At 48.0% G+C, this 25,058-nt stretch overlaps 1 protein-coding gene across 1 annotated transcript in view; it reads right to left on the reverse strand.

Annotated features, from left to right (window-relative positions):
• LIMCH1 (LIM and calponin homology domains 1) overlaps window positions 1-25,058 on the reverse strand; it is a 1,245,196-nt gene that overhangs the window by 850,080 nt on the left and 370,058 nt on the right. The window lies entirely within an intron of this gene.

Consider the following 25,058-nt stretch of genomic DNA (forward strand, 5'->3'; position numbering starts at 1 on the left):
AAATTATCTAATATTGAGATTCAGGACTTCAAGTACCATGATCCTCTGAGCACTATGCCAAGGGAGAGGCAACAGTAAAGTGGATGCAGGAGTCGGCCAATTATGGTTAATGGCTCACACCTGGGTCAGGGAGGGAGGTATAAGAGACACTCCCATATGCAGGTCAGGGAGAGAGATCGAGAACAAAGGCCGAGGCGATTAAAAGGAGGAGCAGGAAGCAACAGCTGTCGCGGCAGAAGCAGTAGTTGGGAGGCATTCCAAGGAAAGCAGCGCTAGAGAGGCAGCTATGCCAATGACAAGCTCGTTGCTTCTGAATCCTGAGTGAAGAGGTTGTTTCATAGAAGGTGTGGTGTGGAAACGCTGAACTACTGTAGTGATGAAGATTGTGCAACGGAAGGGAATAGTTTCTTACCTGTAACTCCATTTCTCCAGCATTGGTATCTTTCATGGATTCACATGCTTAGAATATTCCCCGTCGCCAGACTGAGAACCCTCGAACCAAGGGTTCCCAGTCTGGTGACAGGGAATATTCTAAGCATGTGAATCCATGAAAGATCCAATGCTGGAGAAAGTGTATAAAGGACTGTGGCGGGGTTGAAGAAGATAACCCCAAAGTCCAAGGAGCCAGGAGGACTCAATTTTATCTTGTTGACTTATGAAAATCAGAGTGGACGTACAGCGAGTGAGAGAACATGTTGGCGAGTGCCTCAGGCACTGTAATCTCTCACGCGAAGGCCACTGTATCTTAATGTCAGCGTTCTTGTGTGTGGCGGTTAAACGAAGCTGCTGTGAACGCTGTAGACAAAGGACAGCTACAGTTGTAGCGCTCGCGAGCAATGCGAGAGAAATTTGAGGGATAAGTGATATTCTCCAGTTTTCGATTTCAGACGATATGTTGCGTATGAGTAAAAGTGATTCCCGAGTGACATTGGTCTTAAAGGTGTTTTTGATACAATAAATACTTTGCAAGTCTTGTGGAACAACCTGAACTCACATTGGGAAGCCTAACGGAAAGGTCTCAGCATTTCATAACGTGGAGGCTAAGCTACCATTGCCCACAGCCAGTAGACGTTACTGACATTGCTGCTAATATTCTGGAGAGGGTGATTGCTATTGGCCTAAATGGGGCGCTGAGTGGTTGGGGCTGTTCCCTAGTGTATAAAGGAGGGCGTGAAAACCAAATATCACCAAAGCCTATAGGAGAGAAGGAAGTGAAGCAACCTTATAAGAATTGAAGTACACAGAGGAGATTAGGGGGGCTGAGAGGCAGCCCACCATGAAATGGGTTGGTGGAGGAAATGTGCCTATTCTGCCTGTGAAGACGTATTGGACTCTAGTCTCATGTGACACTGATAGAAGTTGCTGAATCAAGTTGTTTGTAAACGCAAGTGTGGAAAGCAAGTTGTTGAATTTGAGTGGATAAAATGGAAATAAGGTGGTGGAAGTGGATACCCACCAAAGGATAAGGTGAATAAAAGTTGTGGCCAAGTGGTTATAAAGTCAAAAGACTATTAAGAAGAAATTACAGCACATGTCACAGACTGACACAGGTAGAAAAATGGGTGGACCCTATTTTTTGTGGGAGAGAACCTTCGAGGGTCAGAGACTTGTATCAAGAAAGAACATATAAGGTAATTATCCAGTTTCTCAAACTCAGATCCTTAAGGATAGTATCACAACATGGACTTGCATGAGCCACCCAATCTAGATGAATAGAAACACAGTCTAAATGGTTATGGTTCTTTTATAGACTGTGTTTCTATTAAGTTTGTAATACATTGAATATATTGCTATTCTTTTTAGTTTGTTGGGCAAGTTATTTAATAAACTCCTCCCATTCATCTAGATTGGGTGGCTCATGCAAGTCCATGTTTTGACACCATCCTTAAGGATCTGAGTTCGATTAACAGGGTAATTACCTTCCATTTTCTTTCTTGATTCACACTGACAGGTACAGTGTGGAAACCCTGTGTTGGTCAAGAACAATTCAACGCATCACAAAGCGCCATGGGTTATCGGTTGTGCGAACTGTAATGGGTGGACCATATGGTCCAACAACTTCACCTAGACCAGGTACCCCAACTTGGGGAAGAGCTAAGAGAAATTAAGAAACAAAAGGTTGTGGTGGTGTGCAATACTGTGGAAGGTGCTGAAAAATAATGAACTGCCTTTGATTGCTAAGGCACACACAATCTCTAAGAAACATTGTGGTTAACCCTACCAAACTAATGGGCTGGAAAATATACTCAGGTGGTGGCAGAGGGGAAAGTAACCTCAGAGAAGAGTAATCCAAGGAGGTCAGATATTAGGAAGCCATTCTGACCAAATGAGTTGTTGTGGATATAACTCTGGGCAATGCAAATTAAGTGAAAACCTCTTCTTGGTTGATTTAAAAGGAACAGACTTTGGCCCGTGGCAGAAGCCAAGAACTGTTTTAGAACCTCGCTTTATTGGACCTCCTTGGGATCTTTTGTTGAATATTGAGACTGCAAACCTAGGGGAAGTGGAGTTTAACCTGGGTTATTCAAGGGGAACTATAGTGATACAAACGTCAATGTTATTGTTGAGATGGTCGTATGTTAATCTATGTTGTATGAGGATTAGAACTTTTTCCTGTGCTCGTTTTTCTGTTAGGCGGGAAATCCTCTGTTGGTCGGGATAGTGAGGCGTTTTGGTACCTATTTTTGGTTAATAAAATGGGGAATGTAAAGAAACCAAATATATTGTGACCTCCACACATTTCTGACTTTTTACAAAAGCCAACCACAAGAAGATTGGACGCCCCGAGTCTTCCTAAGACCTTAAAATCAGGTAAAGTCACGTTTTAATCTAGAATGGCATCCTGGTGGTTTTATTCCCGGGAAGGGCACCCTGATTAGTAAATAAAAACATCCTTTGAGTACAGTGGATTAATATTCCAGGAGGAGAACTGGAACGGACCCAACTCTGATCCCTGCAAAAGTGGCATCAATGACTGGACAAGCCAGGCCGCAATCTATCCTTTAGTTGTGGGCACAATCCCCCTGGGAAGATCACAGTGTTGCCTAGCGACCAGTAGACCCGAATAGTGTGGCAGGATTAGAGAGAAGGGCATCATTGATGGGTTAGTTAGAACACCTATTCTTTACTAACCTAACTCGGAGCTTTCCACTACGGAGTTCACTGCCTCTCCCAGTTTTCACCTGAGCTGTCCCCTTATTCACTAATCCCCATTGTGAGAACTAGCAGGAAACTGGTGCGCAGACGTACTACTTAAAGTAACAGGTAACATGATTCATTTGGAATCCCCAGGGGGTTAGGGACCAAGGATGGCCTTAAGCACAGGGACTAAATTCATGAAATTCACAAAGTGCACCATAGTCACCAATACACCAGCATGGAGGACCCTTTGAAAAGCTCCCTTGTGCTAGGGGAGTGGCAGCCGTGGTGCCCTATGTGAAAGTGGCTTGCCTATTTAGTGAAAAGCTCACCTCCCACCCTGGTGCTGGTGCCGGCCGTGCCAACATTCAGGTAAGGTTAGCCCTCATGGGTCCTCCCCTCTTATCGGCCTGCTATTTAATTCACGGTCACTTGTCGCACATGCAGCCCACTGCCATGATCTTCTCTGTGACGTCTTGCCTGATTTCGCATGTGTCATAGAAACTTGGCTGGGGAGGCTGCAGTCCTACGTTCGTCCTCTGGGTAACGATACTCAATGCAGCATTTTTAGATTTTGTGGCAGATATTCAGTTGCGCCATGCTCACTATCGGTATCCAGTCATTCCATCGAATGACAATGCATCTAACATCAAACCATCAAATTTTTTTCATCAAAATACCATTCCATAGAATGGCCATTTCGTTGAATAAAATTTGATGGATCCATCGAAATGTAATGTTATGATTAGGGTTAGGGTTGGGGCTAGAGTTGGCTTAAGGGTTACATTAGGGTTAGGTTGGGGCTAGGGTTAGATTAAGAGTTACGTTAGGGTTAGGGTTGGGGTTAGATTAAGAGTTACATTAGGTTTAGGGTTGGCAGTTAGGGTTGGGGGTTAGGGTTAGCTTATGGGTTACATTAGATCTAGGGTTAGGGGGTGGGCATTGGAGGGATTGGGGGAACCCCCCCAATACTTAAAAACGTTACAAGGTGCTGGCCAGTGCTGAAGTTTCAGCACTGGACAGCGCCATGTAACGTTTTAAAGTTAAAAAAAAGCATGGAAATGCTACTTTTTACATGTAAAAGTGTATTTCCATTGAAACCAGTCCATGTATATTGTCGATGGACTGGTTTAGATGGAATTGCACTTTTACATGTAAAATATAGTCTCATGATGCCTACCTCTAAGGAGCCAGGCCGGGTCCAGCAACCCCAGAGGCAGACATCATTTTCCCCAGGGAAGTCTCAGCGGGCCCAAGTCAGGGCCCTTTGGACTCAGTCCTGGCGCCTTAGGCGCCAGGCTCATAGCGGACCCCAGTCCTGGCGCCTTAGGCGCCAGGCTCATAGAAGAGGATATGTGTTTAAGTGCTTGGGTGCAGACTTACCTGATGCAGCCCTTGCTGCTTCAACCAGGCCCTCTTGAGGCCTGAATGGGACTACTTAACCTGTAGGACTACTTCACCACCCGGGTGTGGTCGGGGAAGGATACATACCTGATTGGTGGAAGGATACATACCAGGAACTTCTTCCAAGGCTATTTAAACCCCACCCGAACAGCCACACATGCTTCGCGTTGTTCTGCACCTAGCAGCTGGACGCTCACCGTGTCAGCTCCTGCATCCTGACTTCAGCCACGCCTGCCAGCACCCTGGAACACCTGCAAGGGGAGAAAGGAAGAGAATAGGAGAAGAAAAGCCCTTACCTGCTAAATCTGCATCCCAGAGTCATTTCTCCAACGGCTCTGAAAAGGAAGACATCATTTTAAAGGCATTTCGTTTCGATCGCTGCAGCGCTGCATTTTACTCACCTTTGCAAGGCACTTCCATCTTCAGCAGCGATCTTCCGGATTCAGCTACGCCCCAGCGCCTAGAGGAAAAAAGACAAGAACAAAGGTGAGAGGGAGAAAAGGAATAAGGAAAGCTCAGTTTCCTTTTATGTCTTACCTGTTGGATTATTCCCACTGCATTTCGGGTCCGGCCGCTTCCTGGCATCTCCGGACCCCGGCCCCTATGGGGAAAAAAGACAAAGACATTGAATGAGCGCATGTACAGACATTACCTGAGCGCTCATCCAGAACTGTTTCACTTCGGGTCGGCGCCATATCTCCGGCACTCCGAACCCCAGCCCCTAAGGGGAAAAAGACATAAGCATTAGCGCTTGCTGCAATTAGACAGCGAGCATTATTATTAAGCTTGAACTTTTGAACAGAACTTTTACAGCGCCTTACCTGAACAGTCAAGCTTACCTGAACTCCCATCAATCCTCAATCCAGTGAAGTAACTGGGTTTCAACGCGCCCCTGCATCAGAAGCAGGACGGAGAGCTCATCCTTCCAAACCCTAAGGTGAGGCTTCACGGGGAATCGTGGAGGAGGTATCGTGGAGGGTTGGAAGGGAGTGGGAGGCTTGAGCATTGTTCCACAGTTGGTAATACTCCCTTTTCACGCACAGGAGGGTATCCAACGAGCCAGGGAAGCCAGAATAGAGGGGCCCTTCCTGTCCATCTTCAGAGTTCTGCGCCTTCGACGCCGCGCCTCCGTGGGAACCAGGTGAGCGTTACATATAGGTTGTCCATGCTTTGGCAGCCGATGGTTTGTATTAGATGCTTTAGTATGTCAATGGTTTATTTTCAATGCCATCACTATAAACCGCACCATCTTGTTTTAGGGGACTTTAACCTTAGGGTTAATGATGTTGGTAATGCTAGAGTTCTGAATTTTCTCTCTGCCATGAAAGATATCGCTTTTTTTCAGCAAGTATCTGGCCCCACGCATAGGTTAGGTAACACGTTGGATCTTATTTTTTTGCCAGGTTTTTTGCGTACCCGGCCTTCCCTGTGGCCTGGTCCGATAGTCATGTTGTTCCTTTTCTTGGGAACTTAACACCCCGATTCTTTATCCTCTTTATTTATAAAATGAACACGATTAGGTTCAACATTAGTTCCAACCTCTTTGTCAGTATCTGCCCCTCTTCTGGCCCCTACTGTTTCTTCGGCTGTCTCTACGGTCTCTTTGGCGCTAGCCAACTGGTCGGCCTTCGGTCTATTTTCTGCTGTTGAAGTCGCTGATGCCATCTCGAGGCTTAAATCTTCCTCCCCCACAAGATCAGATACCTCTTAGTATTGTCAAGGGTATGCCCGCCCCCCTATTCAACTATTGACTAATGCGGTGAACATCTTGCTGTCAACTGGGGTGATTCCTATCCCCCTTGAACAGGCAACTGTTAACCCACTACTAGAAAAGCCTTCTCTTGATCCCCTGGTACTTGCTAATTTTCGTCCCACTTCTCTCCTACCTTTTGCTATGAAAGTTATGGAATCTTTGGTCTGCCCTATGCTCACTACTTTTCTTGAAGATACCTCCTTTTTTCACTCTTCTCAATCTGGTTTCCGCCCGGGGATGGGTGCTGAGAGTGTTCTGGTCTCTGTCATGGATGATCTAGCCTGTGTCCATGAAGGGGGCGGCTTAAGCGCTCTTTTGCTGCTTGATCTATCCACTGCCTTTGACACTGTTGATCATGGGGTCCTGCTGGTTCGTCTGACAGAGGCCGGCTTCTCAGTCACCATCCTGGCATGGTTGACCTGGTCTCTTATTGACCACTGTCAAGCTCTTTTCTTGCCTCCTTTCCTCTCTTCGGTAGTCTCCCTCACCTGTAGTGTCCTTCTAGGGTCTGCCATATCCCCGGTCTTGTAGATCTATGTGCAACCGCTGACCAAGCTGATCCAATCCCACTGCTTCCTCTGCTATGCCTATGCAGATTACACGCAGATCCTGGTTCACTTGGGACTTGTCCATCCCTAAGTTGGCAGCCAGGTTCTGTGCGTGTCTTGTCGCTGTGGGAGACTGGATGCAGAACAACTGGCTCAAGTTGAACAGGGACAAGACTGAGGAGCTGGTAGTAAGCCCCCGCCACCTCTGCTTCTTCATTCTGGACCACTGATTTCTGGCCTTTGTCTCTTGGTCCTTTCCCGTCACTTGTCACTATGGTGAAAGACCTGGGGGTGAAACTCTCCTCCTCGCTTTGCATGGAGCCCCAGGTCAGTGCCGTTTGCCCGCGGGGCCACTTTCAGCTTAAGCTGCTCCGTCGGGCTCTCCCTTTCCTGCCTGTGCACCGTCACGCCCCGGTGGTGTCTGCACTCGTGTCTTCGACCATTGATTATTGCAATTCACTTTTTCTGGCTCAGCCTGCCTATTTGCTCCACTTTCATCAGGTTCTCCTAAATTCTGCTGCCCGGCTGCCACGTCCACCACCCGGTGCTGCCACATATCTCCCATACTGACGCAACTTCACTGGCTCCCTGTGGTTAAACTGATTCACTTTAAATCTTTGTGCTTGGTTCAGTGTGCCTTCTATGGTTTGGGAGCTGAATATCCCCAGGCTAAATTTCAGCCCTACGTTCCGAGACGTGCTCTGCGCTCAGCGGAAGCATGCCTTTTGCCTATCCCGGTGGTAAAATACAGTTGCATCAGTGTCCGTTCCTTCTCTGTGGCGGATGCCAGATTGTGGAACGTGTTATTACGTTCTCTTAGATCGACAATCAATCATCTTGCCTTTCTTAAGGCTTTGAAAACATTCCTCTTCTAGTTGGCTTCTCTGTCCTTTTCTTCTAGGTAGCGCCAAGATGCCCCTGGGACGAATGTTGCGCTTTATAAGTCTGGTTCAAATCCATCAAATCAGCATGGAGGGAGGAACTTTTCCCTTGCACAGGGCCCCATGGTGGCCGCCACGTCAGCAAGGGGGAGCCATTGAAAAGCTTCCCTTTGCTGGTGCGGTAGTGACCGTAGGCCCTTTTGGGGACAACAATCCCCATTTCCATTCAGGTTGAGGGAAAATAAAGTTAGTCATACTGTTTTTGCTCAGACTAAGGTTAGTTTAGTTTGCAATGTAGGTTTGTTTAAAGGCATTGCTACAAACAAAGTATTATTTAAGCACATGAAACATAAACCAAAAATCTTAGCAAGCATTTATATCAACTGACCCTGGGAAGATGTGTTGAAGTATTTAAATCACTCACATCCTGGTTTCACCGCTTAAAGTGTGAGATCCTGGGCAAATCATTTACTATGTTTTATCTGGAGTCCCTATAAGTGATAAAGATTGCAGTATATGTTATTATATATGTGATAGTGGTTTACTCAACTATAGAGTTGCACCATATATATTAATAGTGGCCATTCATACATGTGATTCCACAAAGTTATTTGTCTCTTGGCTTTCTCGTGGGATCACCTTGTAATCAAATACTGACCACACTCTTTGCAGTGCCCTTTTCTGTGGGGTTACTTCTGTTGGTGCCAATACATAGGTATGTTTGGTGGTTTGCATGTCTTTTGTCCCACACAGCCTGAACAGAACTAACAGGTCAGTGTCCTACAAGCAAAATGGCTCTACAGTTTTGTTATTTTGTGTGTGCTGTGTATGTGTAATAGTGCCATTTGCCACTGTTATCAAATAGGTTAATGGAGGGGAGGGGGGCACCATGCATGGCAGACCACTTCTGATGCGCTGCCACTTTAAAGTGTCCTGCAAAATAATGTTGTAAAGTTGGACACCATAGGCACCCTATAAGAGAAAGTCTACGTGTGGAAAGTATACATGCAAAACCAACAAGGGCATTTGTATGCCCACATTGCATCGTGCCACTGGGTTTCCATTCAAGACTGGGAAAATAAAGCAACAGCCACATATCTTACATATTTCTTAAGGTTTTAGATTTTTGTCAAGCTACTTTATTATTATTGTGTACTTTTCACAGCTCTATATTCCCCAATCGGAATGAAAGTATATTCTAGTGATAGAAGCCTGGAGGTGCATGGGGCTGGGAAGCCCCCAGCTGAGCCAATGCCTGGCCATTCTCTCTCGGTCGATCCCATTTGCTATGAAAAGTAGCCCAAAATTTGCCATCTCGCACACGCCTTTTTCTTAAAATCTTCTAAGGGGGGACGGGGGAGTTCCAAAATTTTTTTTAACCCGGGACGCTACCAGATCTAAGGCTGGGACTACTATGCCTGATTGGCAGCATTCTGGAATAGTGTGGCAGCACCCAGACACATAATGGCAGAAACCTGGTACATGCCCCCTGGATTATGAAAGCAGCAATTCTAAAGGCACTTTATATTTTTTGGTACAGCGATTTGTACGTTCTTGCCCGACTTGGTATTCCTGCTAGGTTATGCAGTGGACATTGTTACAAAGGGGCACCGTATATAAGAAAAGCACTTTCTCCTGTGCTTCAAGCCTCTCCTGCGATCATCTGGTGTTTCTACTGTGTCCACCATATTCAGATGGGCACATTGTAGAGGAACCTTCCATCTGTCCAGCCATTTCATATCCTTTACAAAATATGAATAACAGAACCCATTATTTTTAAGAATTTCTCTTATGTTCTCCTTCCCAGGTCCCTATTGGAAATCCATTACCCGGTCAGTGCACACACAATCCAATACATTGAGTCCTCCTAGAGCACTTCATGTTAGATAACCCCCCTGCTTCTAGGCGCTGTAATAACCAGTGTTCTTACCCAATTTAAAGGAACTAAACTCATCAACCTCAGAAGGAAGAAGGGCTGCCTCGGCCCGGCCGCAGGATTCAAAGGGTGTTAACTGGCCCCATGAGAGAGAGAGCACTTAACTTGTGGAGTTACCCACTCAAGAAATCTCTGCTGCGGTTACCAACTACAATGTGATTTTGGTGAAAGGATACCTACTGGTGTGACCGTGGTGGCAGGGGAATAAATAGATTCTACTCTTTCCTCTAGGTACCAGTCCAAGTTCCTGAACGGTAAGGAGCTAGAGTTGGGGCAGTCCTGCTTCTCACCCTCAAGGATCTGCTGGACAGCACACGGGTGCCACCAAATGACTCCAGGCCACAATGTATACAATCGGCCACGGGGGTCAGAAGAATGCAGGACACTGGAAAGGAAAAGTTGGATATCACGGAGCATAAACCAGAGCTTCACCCAACTCAGTCCCCTCAAACTGCACTGGCAGCAGCAAAGAACATTACCACCCCCAAACCCAACTAAGTTCTTGCATCTGTGCTAAGGCCAGAAACACGTTCCCTGCCTATAAAAGCCATACCAATGTGTAAATGAACATACAAGTGGGATCATCTTTTCTGCAGGGCTTTGTGTGCAGGAGGGCAGTGCTAATCCCCTTTCTATCTGCAACAAAAAGGTCACATTTTCTGAAGTGTTTTGGCTAAAACGCTGTAGATTTAGCAGAAAGCATTGACAAAGCTAACAGTTTTGGCTTGTGTATAGGTATTAAGGAGGCATTTGACAGGCAATGCTATCATATGACCAGGTATTCACACCTAATTCCAGCTGCCGGCATTTTATGGCTAGGTAGTACCTGTCGGACGTTTTAATCGGGCGACATCTAATTCAGGGGAACTTTCCAACAATCTCAAACTGGGCGTGCACAATTTTCCTTTATTTAATAACTTTTTTTAATGAATGTGAGACACCCAATTTAATAGCATTGATTTCTGATAGCTCCCCTCCCCTCTCGGGACAAGAAACACACAGGGTTAAACAGAAGGTCTTTTCGTTAACAAAATAAAAATAACTGAATCAATTTAAAGATAAACAGGTCATCCATGTAGGCTAATGCAATGATGAAACATAATGAACATACTAGTCTCCTCAGTTTTCAATGCTACAGTAATAGAAAGAGAGGATTTTGTAACACACATCACCATAAGTATATATATATTTAATTCACCATGAGGGTGCATGCACCGTGGATTGAATGCATTAAGAGTCCTGGGGGGAATCTTTCACTTGTGAAAAAAAAACAAATGAGTTTATAGTCTCCCTGCCTATCCAAATCTCTCGACGTTCCCTTTATGCAAAATACCACCCCCTTACTCAATATGCATGTCCGAATTTCAACAGCATTTTAAAAACACAATGGCCACACACTACTTACTGGACCATCCTGTATGTAAATGGCTTGCGGAAAAGACTGTATGTTTAACAGTGAAGTTTCTTTTTAATTACTGTGTAGAAGCATACCTTTTGCATTTTCAATAGACAACTTAAAAAGTGGGAAAAATGGGTAGCGAATAATCCCTTTTGTCTTGGACAACGGAGCATTAACACCAATATTCAGCTTGATGGGATACCCAGGAACTTCTTCAGTTATATTCTTTTTCTAGGTATGCACACAGTGAGAGGTCCATTTAACTCCCCTAATGTTAGTTCCATGCTAGACCTCTTCCCAAAGAGAAAGATTGAGAGGATCTCACTGAAGATACACCACGGGACCTAGTCTATAAAATATATATTTTTCAGACGCACATACACTTCTGAAATGCTCCCTAACTTCTCAGAATACACATAACAGGGACCAGGATTTAATTTAATTCCCCTTATAGTATTACTCCCCTCAGGATTATGACCCTTTATATCATGCATATGAATTTCTTTTGGCTTTATTTCAGGAAAGTGGGCACCCTTTTAAGGACTGCCTCAAGGAACAGGTGGGCAACAGTCTGAAAGATGGGATCAGCTCTCCTCCACAGCCTGTCTGCTATTTCTTCCACTGAAGGCCTGGGACGTTTACGCCTACTAGGCCTCACTTTCAGGACACTGGTAATGATAAAATATTGGTCCAAAAGGAGAGCAATCTATTCCTTCTCCTTCCTGTTATCAATTCTTCTTTCTCTTCTCTCCATCAGTCAGTGAGTGAGCGAGTTAGTCCGAGTGTGTCCTTGAGTGAGTGTGTGATGAATCTTATATAGAAGAGCATCCCCGCCTTTTTTGAGGTCTGTATAAGGTCTGTATACTTTTCTTTGATTGGAGAGTGTTCCAAAAGTGACATCACAGTAAGGGAATAGTTTCTTACCTGTAACTCCATTTCTCCAGCATTGGTATCTTTCATGGATTCACATGCTTAGAATATTCCCCGTCGTCAGACTGGGACCCCTCGGTACACATATGTAGCCTTTTCCTATAGGAAAACTTTCGACACTTTTGTGTCCTATCTATGTCCTTTTAGGACCCGCCTACGCATGCTCCGTAGGCCGTCCCAGTATAAGAGGCCCGCCCCCGCGGTTCCCCTTCAGATTTCGGCCCCTCCAAAGTAGGAAGGGTTAAACTTATCAATCAAATACATTGCATTCCGGGGAGGTTTGGCGGGCGCATGTGAATCCATGAAAGACACCAATGCTGGAGAAATGGAGTTACAGGTAAGAAACTATTCCCTTCTCCAGCATTGGATCTTTCATGGATTCACATGCTTAGAATAGATTGTATAGCAGTAACACTTGAGACGGCGGTGAGAATGTAATGTAATATTCCCTCACCATACTACACAATGCATATGTACAGTAGGAATAAGTTAACTCATATAACCTTACCCACATAAAGTATACTGTCATCAAAAAGGTAGAAAACAGATTCTCCACAGCGTGGAGCTTACCTTACTGAAACAGATGGCGCAGGACAGCTCTTCCCATCTGCACCTCGTCCGCATGCTGCCTGGCAAGGCAGTAGTGGCGGGTAAAAGTGTGGGGCACTGACCATGCCGCAGCCTGGCATATGTCAGTCAGCGGAATACCTGCCCATAAAGCTGCTGAGAAGGACATTGATCTTGTAGAATGGGCTCTAGGATGTCCTTGCAGTGGCCTTCCGGCCTTGGAGTGACAAAACGCAATCGTCGATGAGACCCATCGAGCCAATCCCTGTTTAGAGATTGCTTTTACTCTCGTCGACGGACCATATGCGATGAACAGTTGTCGAGTAGACCTGAGTTCCTGTGTACGATGTAGGTAAAATTTCAGAGCCCTCTTAACGTCCAGGGTATGAAGAGCTTTTTCTGCTGTCGATGATGGTGTCGCGAAGAAAGTAGGGAGAACAATGGACGAGTGTTTGTGATACACTGTCGGAACTTTTGGGACGAACGTAGGATTAGTTGCCAGGACCACTTTGTCCTTAAAGAATCTTAGGTATGGCGGGTCTACGACCAGCGCTTGCAGTTCCGAGATTCTCCTAGCTGATGTGATAGCAATCAAGAATGCCAACTTCCATGATATGAATTTTATGTCGGACGTGGCCATAGGCTCAAAAGGCGGTTTCATTAAGCCTGCAAACACTGTGTTGAGACTCCAAGTTGGGGGGAAACGTTTTACCGGGGGAAAAATTCGAAATAAACCCCTCATGAAGTGTTTCACAAGTCTGTCGCTAAATAGAGGAGATGACTGCCTCTTCCTCGTGAACCTTGAGATGGCCGCCAGGTGCACCTTTATCGATGTGAAGGATAACCCCCTCTCCGCCAAGAGGAGCAGGTAAGGTAGAACTTGTTCCGGCGTCACCAACAACGGTTGTAGGCCTTGTTGTCCTCGACACCATTCACAGAACCTCAGCCACTTATAGGAGTAAAATTTATTTGTAGAAGGGGCTCGAGCCGCCTGCAGAATTCTTTGACAATCCTTCGCAACGTTTAAAGCACCGAACTCCGAAAAGTCAGGAGCCAGGCTGTAGGGTTGAGACTGTCCGGGTCGTGATGCCACACCGTGCCTTTGTCCCGGGATAGTAGGTTCGGGACTCTCGGAAACGCTATGGGATGTTCCAACGACAGGTGAAGCAGGTCGGAGAACCACGGTTGCCTCGGCCAGTATGGTGCCACTAGAATTACCCGGCAATTGTATCTGCGTATCCACTGAATTGTCCTCCGTATGAGGGGGAACGGGGGAAAAGCATAAAGGAACATGTCCGTCCATGGGAAGGAGAATGCCTCCCCCATGGAACCCTCTTGAGGCCATCTGCTTGCAAATTGTTCGCATTTCTTGTTGTCTTTGGTCGCGAAGGCGTCCAGAGGGGGGCTGACCCCATTTCTGGAACACTTTCATCAGGTGAACTGTGTCCATTTCCCACTCGTGTATTTGGGCCATGCTTCTGCTGAGGGAGTCTGCTTGGGATTTCCTCACTCCTGGAAGGTGATGAGCCACGATGGAAATTTCGTGCTTTAATGCCCAATGCCATATTTCTGGGCTTCTATGGAAAGAGTTCTTGATCGCGTCCCTCCTTGTTTCCTCAGATAAAACATAGCCGTTGTATTGTCGGTCAGTATTCGTACTCGCGAGCCCTTGATGTGTGGTAGGAATGCCTTCAAGGCCCATCGTACTGCTCTGAGTTCTAACACGTTTATGTGTAGGAGTGACTCCGTTGGAGACCAGCGACCCTGCGTTTGGAGAGCACCCATGTGAGCTCCCCATCCGGTTAGGGACGCATCCGTGACTATGGTTCGCTGAAACTCCGGCTCCTGTAGGGGTACACGTTGTTCAGATTGTGGAAACTCTGCCACCACTGAAGGGTCCGAAGCAGCTTGTCGTCGTCGATGGTTATCTTGTCTGACCACGATCCTTGAGCCTGCGTCCATCGGTCCGCGAGGAATTCCTGGACTGGCCTCATGAATAGGCGACAGTTTTCCACCAGATGGATGCAGGATGCCATGGCCCCTAGGACCGAAACGTATTTTCTCACTGAGATCTTGGTGTTTCGCCACAGTCGGCATGCTTGTTGATTGAGTCTTGAGGTTCTGTCGAGAGAAGGTTTCACTAGCCCTAACTGGGTCTCGAACTGTGCCCCCAGGAATACCAGCGATCTCGATGGCTGCAGAGAGGATTTTTCGAAGTTTATGGCGAATCCCAACTGTTGTAGAAGCTGCATGGTGGCTTGTAAACTTGTGTTGGTCGACGCTGGGGAGGATCCCCTTACCAGCCAGTCGTCGAGGTATGGGTATACAAGGTGGCCTTGCTTCCTTAGCCAGGCCGCTACTGGAGCCAGGCATTTCGTGAACGTTCTGGGGGAGGTCTTGAGCCCAAAAGGAAGAACCGTGAATTGGTAGTGAGTCCGCCCTATTACAAATCTTAGGAATTTCCTGCGTTTCTGACACATTGGAATATGGAAATACGCGTCCTGTAAATCCAGGGACGCTAGAAAATCCCCCTCTTGAACGGCGCGGATCACTTCCTGCAGAGTGAGCTACTTGAATTTTAGGCTCTTCAAAGATTTGTTGGGATCGCGTAAGTCTAAAATGGGACGCCATTTGCCGTTCGGCTTTTTTACGACGAAATATCTTGAGTAGACTCCTTGACCTCTCTGTGATGTTGGAACTAATTCTATCACGCCCTTTGCTAACATGAGTGTTACACCTCTTCTTGCAGTATCTTCAGATGGGAATGAGCGGTGAACGCAGGTGGAATTTGCGGAGGGCTGTGTTTGAATTGTAGAGAGTGTCCGTTTCTTATAGTATCCAGCACCCATTGATCCGTCGTTATTCGTTCCCATTCGTCGACATATGCTGAAACTCTTCCCCCCAGAACGGTGTGTTGTATGTCACTGCTGATCTTTATTTTGCTTGTCTCTCGACGACGACGGATATGATGGTCTTTTTCTGGAAGTCTGGAAGTTCTGGTGACGGTTTGCCGTTTGGGAGGCACGTCTGTATCCCTGGGAGGGGTAAGCTGATCTGCCAAACGATCTGTCTCCAGATGCAGAGAATTTTGAATTACCTGAAGCCCCTCTAAAGGGACGAAAAGACTTGTAGTTTCTGCCACTCTGGAGGGCACTCAATGAACGTGCCGTGTCCGAGTCCTCTTTCATTCCCTTTAGGGCTTCGTCCACCTTCTCACCGAAAAGAAGGTCTCCCTCAAAGGGCATATCTAAAACTTTGTATTGTACTTCTGGCCTGAAGTAGGTACACTTAAGCCATGACTGTCGACGTAATACGACCCCATTATTGACTTGCTTGAAGCCTGACTCAGTGAGGTCCACTGCAATGTTTATTGCGTGATTTGAGGCTTCCTCACCTTCTCGGACGAGTAACATCGCTGCCTTCCTATGCTCTTCCGGAAGATGATCAAGCAACGGAGCTAGCCTGTGCCACATCTCCCTATCGTATCTGGCAACAATTGCCAGAGAGTTTGCGGCCTTTACTGTGGTCGCTCCCACGGATAGCACTTTTTTGCCAAAGGCACCTTGGCGTCTCGCTTCGTTCTCAGGAGGAGTCGTGCACTTGTGCTGGGCCTTCGCCTTCCTCGCCGCTGCCGCCGACACCACCGAGTCTGGCGTTGGTTGGGAGGATAAACACTTGGGGGTAGACTCTGGAGCCTTAAACTTTTTTTCCAGTTTTCCAGGCGTCCTTTCACTGCCGGCTCTGAAAACGGGTGACGCATTGTCTGCAACCCCTCCTTCCATACATGGTCTAGTATTGGTATCGAGAACACAGACCTCCTTCTCTTACCCATGTGGTCGAACAAAAAACAGTCCTTTTTCTGTTCTTCCTGGGACAAACCAAATTCTTTGCATGCCTTCTCCATCATAGAATGGAATGACGCAATGTCGTCCGGAGGGGACGGGTGAGCTGGGCTTCTAGGGGTTTCCAACTCCACCTCTGACTCCCAGGTTGGATCCCTGGAGGGGGATGATGAGATATCCGACATGGCTCCCCTGTCAGACTCCGAATCTGGCAGCTCACCTTCCTCTTGTGCCAGTGCTGAGATTGGCGTGCGTAGGTGCGTCGGTTGACGGGACGGGCCCGGCTCGTTGACGGGTGACTGTGGCAGGTTTGCCTGAGGTAGTCTCTGGTCCAACGACTGTAACAACGATTGAAGTGTGGACAGAATTTCCAACGACAAAACAGATTGAGGATTGAGAAGAGGGGCAGATACCGGTATAACGGATCCCCTCGTCGACGACTTGTCAGCCACTCGTAGCCCTAGGTCTGCTGGGCCAGCTATTCTCTCATTCTCGTCCTCCGAGGACAGCAACACAGCCTGTTCTTGTAGTAAAGTATCCGGGGGGATCGGATCAAAAACTTCAGGCCTCCTGTAGAACCCCCGTCGACGAGGACATCGTCAACGTCGTCGTCGGTGGGACGGTGGATGCCACCTGCGTAAGTGGCAGGGTGGAGGCCGATGACTGGGCCGCCGTCGACGACGGTGACTTAGCAGGTGGTTTTGGCGGTCCCGCCTTTTCCACACTTGGCTTGCTTTTACTCGACTCTCGACTCGTGGTCGATCTATGATGATCGCCCGAGGAGGATTTCCTTTCCTTTGATGAAGATGATTTCTTTGACGAGGAGTCTCTAGTTGAGCGGCTTCCAGACGACTCTTTTTCCGTCGGTCGAGATTTCTTCGCCGGTGGTTCCGACGAGGTAGCGCGGCGTGATGTTTTCGCCGATTGTGTGGAGCCTACCTCCGAAGGGGGGTATGCCCCCGCTCCCTCATTCAGCCATGCCACCAGTCGTCAACTGCGGTCTTTGAGGGTTTTTTGAGAAAACCCTTTGCATATGTCGCAGTTATCCGCCGAATGATGAGGATGGATCCGTCCCCCTCGTAAACTTTTTTCAAGCCGCACGTCGCGCATGGGCGGAACAGCGCTTTTCCTGACACGGAGGACATTTTCTGTACTCAAATTCCAGTAACGCAACCTTGTACAAAATAGTAAGACAACGCGAGGAGATCCCACTACTTTGGAGACGGTTGAAATCTGAAGGGGAACCGCGGGGGCGGGCCTCTTATACTGGGACGGCCTACGGAGCATGCGTAGGCGGGTCCTAAAAGGACGTAGATAGGACACAAAAGTGTCGAAAGTTTTCCTATAGGAAAAGGCTACATATGTGTACCGAGGGGTCCCAGTCTGACGACGGGGAATATTCTACGCATGTGAATCCATGAAAGATCCAATGCTGGAGAAACATATTAATTATCGAAGGGGAAGTCTAATGGGAGTAACTTCCAAACCCAGTTTCCCTCCCATTTAATGTGATGTCATCTCAGGGATTTCTTGCATTAAATAGTGTAACCTTCTGAGACAGTAAATTCCACACATATGACCACTTTACTAATCGTCTCACAAGATTTCTCTGGGACGATTCAAACAATGGAATTTTCATTGAGATATCACAAATGATTACTGAGTTACAGATTTTTCCATTCAACTCACACCTACCTTTATACATATTGTGTTCCTATCTCAAAGTAATGGGCTCATCACTGCCGACAATAAAAGAAATGACACACTGGCGTGCAACATTTCTGTGCTACACAATGTAAAGTCGCCTAATTTGCATAAATAAAAAACACATTACAAAAATCGTTCTTATACCACCAAATCTAAAGCTTAACGCTTTACAAAAAATGTTGCTGTGACCTATCATTTCAGAATTCTGGGCAAAATAGTAAGTCCCTATGTAATTTTGAAAATACTTGTTTTCTCTTTATACACATTACAGTCAAAAACAGAGCATCTGGTGTCTTTCATTCTTTAGTGGTCTATTAAGCGGTCAGTTCATGGATATTACTAGTTACCCAGCGTATTGGCTAACGTACTCTTAGTCCATAGTTCCCTTTCCTCCATGCTGCATAGGGCATCCCTTGCTAGGGACAGGAACAGAACCTTTTTCACAAAAAAAAGCCTTTCTCTTTTAAATTTAGCTGCATGCGGAGGCATGGCAGCAGTAGCATGCGCTCCCCTGACTCCGCCCTGCGGTGCCACACCTCAGTGCCCTTTTACACATTGGCCAGATTAATACTGCCTAACTATGTTCTTTTCTGGGGGGGATGGAGGATCATAAGAAGGAAGAGAACTATGGACTAGGAGTATGTTAGTCACTGCGGTGAGTAACTTGTACTTACTCCTACATCCCGTCCCCTTTCCTCCATACTGCATGAGGGATTACCACTAATTACCAGCCTTTAGGGAGGTGAGATGTCCATGAACTTAAGGGAACAGATTCTTCAGCACTGCTTGCCCGAAGGCCATGAAAAAAGGGCGAGTGCGCAGCATAACCTTGTCTCGATGGAAAGTAGTGTAAGGTATCGAGGCCACCAGGGCCTGAATATCATTGACCCTGTGCACCAATGTAAGCCCCACTAGGAGGGTGGTCTTAATGGTGACCAGTCTGATGTCCGTCGTCGCCATGGGCTCGAATGGTTTATGCCCCAGCGCCCCCAAGATGACACTGATGTCCCAGACCCTTGACAGGAGGATATAACCCTGTAAAATGCCTCTTGGCGCCCCTATGGCTGCCAGGTAAGTACGGCACATGTCAACCTGCACTCCTGACTACGCAAGGTGTGCTGAGAAAGCAAGATCATGATCTAGGGTGCAGGTCATATGATCTATGCCTCCGTCTCTGACCGAGTAACAAAACCTATTCCATTTGCTTTTGCCTTTACTCCTGGTGGAATCACTTCTTGCCTTCTGTATACTACTCAAATTTTTCCAGGACAACTGCAGGTGATGCAGAGTCACATGCTCCGGAACCAGACTGCTAGGGCTAACTTCTCTGGAGCCGGGTGACCCACCCTGAATCCCTGTTGAGTGAGAAGGGGAGGTCCCTTGACTGGCAGAGGAATGGGCCCCTGGACCGTCAGCCACACTAGCTCTGAATACTAAGGACTGGCTGGCCACTGCGGTACGATCAGAATAAGCTGTAGTCCCCAAGCCTCCCTGACCTTGCAGATGACCCTGTGTCAGCGGGAACGTGTTTGCCCACAGATCGACCCATTGCAGGTGCACTGCGTCTCCCAGCAATTCTCTTTCACTGCCCATCCAGGAAGCAAACTGATGGCACCTCCTGTTCTGCTCCGTGGCAAATAAGTCTACCTCTGGATGGATCCAAGTCTGAAAGATCTCCGCCAGGCCTTACAGGGCCTAACTACCACTCGTAGTTCACCCTGCCCTACCTGCAGAGCCTGGCTGCCTCTAGATTGTACTCTCCGGCAGGTGGATTGCTGACAGCCTGATATTGTGTGCTATTGCCCACTCCCAAATCTGGATGATCAGGCTGCACGGGGGGGGGCTAGTACCCCTGTTTGTTGATGTAGTATATGCACATGGTGCTAGCTGTCCATCTGAATGCAGACCGCTCTGTCCTTGACCACAGGCAGAAATGCCTGCACCGATACAACAGATTGATACAACATGCCTTGATACAACATGCCTTGTCCTCAACCGACAGCAGTCTGTGCCCATAGTGGCCACACAGGGTGGCCCCCAAACCTCTCAAGCAAGGAGTCTGTAGTGATAGCCTACGTTGGAAGTGGTTGCCGAAATGGCATTGCAACCGACATTTTCTTCCTGTCTCCACCACAACAAATCCTGCTGGAGTTCCGCCGGGATGAAGACTGTCACCACCTGGCAATCCGTTTCCTGGTTCCAGGAGGCTGCTGGGTGCTACTGGAACCTCCTCATCTTGAGCCTTGTGTGCAGAATAGTCAGCAGGCATGCCATCGTGATGCCCTGTAAATGCTGAAACCACCAGGCTGTGGTTGTCATCCTGCTGAGGAAATGGCCAGTTGCTGACCTCAGCACCCCAATCCTCTCTGTAGTAGGGAAAACTCTCGGGTATCCCACAGCAGTCCCAGGAAGACCAGGGTCTGGGTGGGCTGGAGTTGAGACTTGTCCTGATCTGAGGGAGGGGCGTAGAGATGGGGGGCTAGGGGCAGAGGAAGGTGGAAGCCATGGGAGACCACTGAGATGATCCATGGATCCGTGAAGTAAGCCCGCCAGGACTGAATGTGGAGAGCAAGACTCCCCCCCCCCCCCCACCGGAGAACTATGGACCTTGATGCCAACTTCATTGTTTCTTTCCGTCCGAGGTGTGTGTCTGGGAGGGGGACTGGTAGAAACCCTTTCTTGAGGACTTTGTTGCTTATGTCTGTGCATGCTGGGGGACCTATCCAGTTGATGTGTTTGTGTTCTGCGTTCCTGGAACCCCCGAATGTCCACCCCCCCTGTCAGACCGTGCCTGACCCTGCCCATAAGGCTTTGCAGCCGGTTAAGCCAGAATGGCCAGTGACTTTGCAGTTTTGAAGCAGTTTTATTTCTTGTTTAACTAGTCATCTGTCAAGGAATGGAACAAGTCCCCACCCTTGAAGGGGAGATCCAGGATGCATTCCTGGATGTCTGGGTTGAACCTGATGACTCTCAGGAAGGCCGCACACCGCATATCTGTTGCAATGCATACGGCTCTGCCCGCAGTGTCTATACGGGCCACGGTGGACTCCATTATATGCTGTGCCTCCAATTCGGCCTCGGCTAGCACTGACTTGAAGGGCACCTGCTTGTGTACCAGCAGATCCGGAGGAAACTCATCAGCCTCCCTCCAAAGGTTTTGCTTGGCTGCGGCCAACATCGCATCTGTGTTTGCTTGCCTCAAGTGGAGCCCTGCGGATCTCCTTTCCATAGGCCTCCAAAATTGTTTCCTCCTTACCTAGCAAAGCTGAAGTGGTAGCGGAAGACGCGGAGGCCTGCAGTTTGGCATACATGGATGCTGTTGCTATGATCGAGGAATGTGGTTGAGGGTGGAGCGATAGCAGCAGTGCGTCCCCTCACCCTGTCTATATTTAGCATCCAGGCACTTGTTGGTGGGCTACGTAGAGTGGGGATTAACCCAGCCCTTTTTAGCTAGTTTCTCTAGATTCTTTTGCAAATGAATGCCCAACCTGGTGGATGCTCTAATGGTCAGTACCTCTGCAAGAACTCTTGCATCAGGCTGCTCCTTCTGCGGCTGGGGGATGTTCCACCAGAACCACCAGCCTGTCATGGAATGCCCGGGCTGAGGTTTAGGTATCTGAGTCTTCATCCGCATATGTGTCAGCCTGATCTGTAGCACCGTGGTCCTTGGGGAGGGGGTCTGCAATTCCCAGTTATGTGCTGTCGCTAGGCCGCATCGCTGGTGGAATCTCCGGGACCTGTAGAGTGGAAGTCAGTTTTCAGGCTGCGCCAGTGCTGGAGTCGGTGTGAGCAGTACTGGTGCCTGAGGCTGCAATGGGGCCAGTGTAGGCCACAACAGTACCGGGCCAGATATTGAGGTGGTGTCGGGGGATCCTGCAGAATCATTTCCTTTATTATGTCCTTCAAAATGCCCACCATTTGTGGAGACTTCATTAGGGTCATAAATTTGTCAAAGAAGTGCGCTCCTCACATGCAGGAGTACCGCGCTCCTGAGCCGCCGGTGCTGCAGGGGTCGCTGAGGCGGCAAGCTGAGCTCTGCCTGTGTCGTGCCTGGACTGCGTATAGCTCGCCTCGTTGTAAAGCACCAACAAGGATGGAACCAGGTAGGCTGTACACCATGGCAACTCGGGTGTATGCATGGGTGACCATTCTACTCGTTGAGGGAACGGTTGCCTAGGTGCTGCAGGCGTGACCCTCCGAGAGCCATCTGGTTGGGAAGGGCGTGCCTCTGTGCATGGTGCCAATTTGTCGATCGGCACCACCATTTTGTCTTGGACTGGCAAGCACGGGAACTGCGTGCCCAACGGGCTACTTTCACGTGCCTCCACCTGTTTGCCTCTGAGCGTAGGTTCGGGCCCCTTCTGCACCTCAGGTGTGGACCTGGGAGGCTTACCGCCCTAGGCATTGACCCAGTAGTGCTTCTGCATGTAGACGCCACCTCAGTCCTGGGTCCGGTATCAGAGCAAAGCCCATCAGGAGATTTCATGGCACGAGTACTCTTGGCCCCTCAGTCCATGGCACGGGAGGATCCTCGGATCCCTTGGTCGGTAGACCGGTAGCCTTGGTACTCTGACTGGTAAGAGGATCTATGCGATCCTTCGCAATAGGGTCTTCCCACCGAAGGAATCGCCTTTGCGGAGTGCTTTCATGAAGAGTATACTTACCGTAGGCCTTGATTTCCTGCGCATGTACTTCTTCAGGTGCGTGGGCAGAAACCTGGAGAAGAGCTCCCTCCACCTTGCGAGCCAGTTCGTGAGTGACCGAGGCGTTCAGGCGTCACACGCTGAACAGTCCTCCCAGCCGTGGTCCTCACCGAGGCATTGCAGCACAGCACATGTGGGTCTGACGCCGAAAAGGATCTGTCACAGGAGGGGCACCTACTGAAGCCCACCTAGGCCGGCCGACATGCGCCAGGGTGGGCGAGGCACCAGAGGCTGATGTAGAAAAGTAATGTAAATTAAAAAATTAACAACAAAAAGATTAATGGGACACTGGATCCCAAGGGAAGGTCAAGTGTATGGAATTAGGAGGGAAAAGAACCCCAACCAGCAGCACAGGTGAAGCAGGTCTGCTCCCATCACCGCAGAAAAGAGGACTGAGGCGTGGCGCCTAAGGGGGTCAGATGAGTGCATGCTCCTGGTACCATGCCTCCGCTCATAGCTTAATTTTAAGGAGAAAGGCTTTTTGTGTGAAAAAGGTTCCTTTCCCGTGCCTAGCGAGGGATGCCCCTATGCAGTATGGAGGAAAGGGGACAGGACGTAGGAGTAAAAGGCGTTTATGATCAGCATGGCAGTGGCACAGTTTTTAAAGTTCTCTTTTTCCTGCCTCTCTTGGACCAGTTCCCGGTGCTGGTAGATTTTCAGATAAGCACTTTGATTTCCAGTTATCAAGGTTCCTTTCTGCCTCAGGAGAAGCCTGGGAGAGTGCAATCTCAGATTAGGCAACAGATCCACTAGTCAAGCTGAACTCCCATTATATGTTCATTATCTTAAGCCCACCATACACACAGATGCAGGCCATAAAGAAGACTTGAAGAAGAATGAATTTCGGGATCCCTCCCTTTGACCTTATTGCAGAGGCATCATTGTCTTTATGGCCACAGCTCCAAGAATTCCAACTACTTTGGAAAGGGGATCTGTCTTCACAGCTCACTGCTTCGGGAGGTGAATTGAACAGAAAGGCAGCTGTCAGAGTTCAATACCTGTGGAGTGGAAGTCAGTTTTCAGACTGCACCGGAGTGGAGGGCTGCGCCAGTGCTGGAGTCGGTGTGAGCAGTAGTGGTGCCTGAGGCTGCAATGGGGCCAGTGTAGGCCACGCCAGTACCGGGCCAGAGGTTGAGGTGGTGTCGGGGGATCCTGCAGAATCATTTCCTTTATTATGTCCTTCAAAATGCCCGCCATTTGTGGAGACTTCATTAGGGTCATAAATTTGTCAAAGAAGTGCGCTCCTCACATGCAGGAGTACCGCGCTCCTGAGCCACCGGTGCTGCAGGGGTCGCTGAGGCGGCAAGCTGAGCTCTGCCTGTGTCGTGTATAGCTGATGCTTCATTCAGGTTGGTTTCTCCCAATTGCCACTTTTAAAATTACATTCTTTTGCGCCCCTATATTTTACATTTTCACCCAATAACACAGCAGTTTATCCATTGCGCTGACCTGTCAAACCACTATCAAAATCGGTAGGTTTTGCACTTCTAACTCTTGACTTCTGCATGAGAAAATAAACACACAGCCACAGGCAATGCAAATTCATTTTTATTTCTGTGACCCGAAGCTGCTGTTCTTTTTCTCCTAAGATTATGCAGTTCCCAATTTTGATGAGTTTCAGGATGCTTTCTGGTACTTGGACATCTTTATCTCATGACTTGTTACTATATTTTGATGTGAGAGTACTTTTCAAATGATATGCGCAGATCACAGCTTGCATGTTTGTTTTTAAAATAGCACGTTGCTCTGCATCATTTCTTTGAATTAGATTTCCCTCCATACGGTTCAGGCAATGCCTGGCACGTGCCCATCCCATGGCTACACAAACTGTTGGTTTTGTCAATGTTTGTTTAAGAGACAGGAGTTGCAGAGTGGTCATTCCCATTGCCACTGCTGATTTCAAGAGGGCTTTTTAAATAGCAGGGACACAGTGCAATGTCCTCCCGGGGCCACTGGTTCAACAATAACACTAGTAGGTAATGTTTCATTGAAAGCAGTTCCTACCCCTCAGTGCTTAGGTCAGAGTTCCCCCATTCACATGTGAAGGAGCTAGAGCAGACATGGGGAAATGGGGAGCAGTGGGGTGAGCTAAGTCCACATAGGAACAAAGAAGGTCCTAAAATTAGCTGGCTGCAGCTTTGAATGTGACACACCATTTTCTTGACAAAGTGGTCAGTAGCATGGGCTATTTTTGATGCTTAAAAATATTCATGGTGGAAATAAACAGTAGGCTACAGGCTATTGATGAAA

Source organism: Ambystoma mexicanum, chromosome 6q (genome assembly GCF_040938575.1).
Source record: "Ambystoma mexicanum isolate Mex_15411 chromosome 6q, UKY_AmexF1_1, whole genome shotgun sequence".
Taxonomy (NCBI): Eukaryota; Metazoa; Chordata; class Amphibia; order Caudata; family Ambystomatidae; genus Ambystoma; species Ambystoma mexicanum.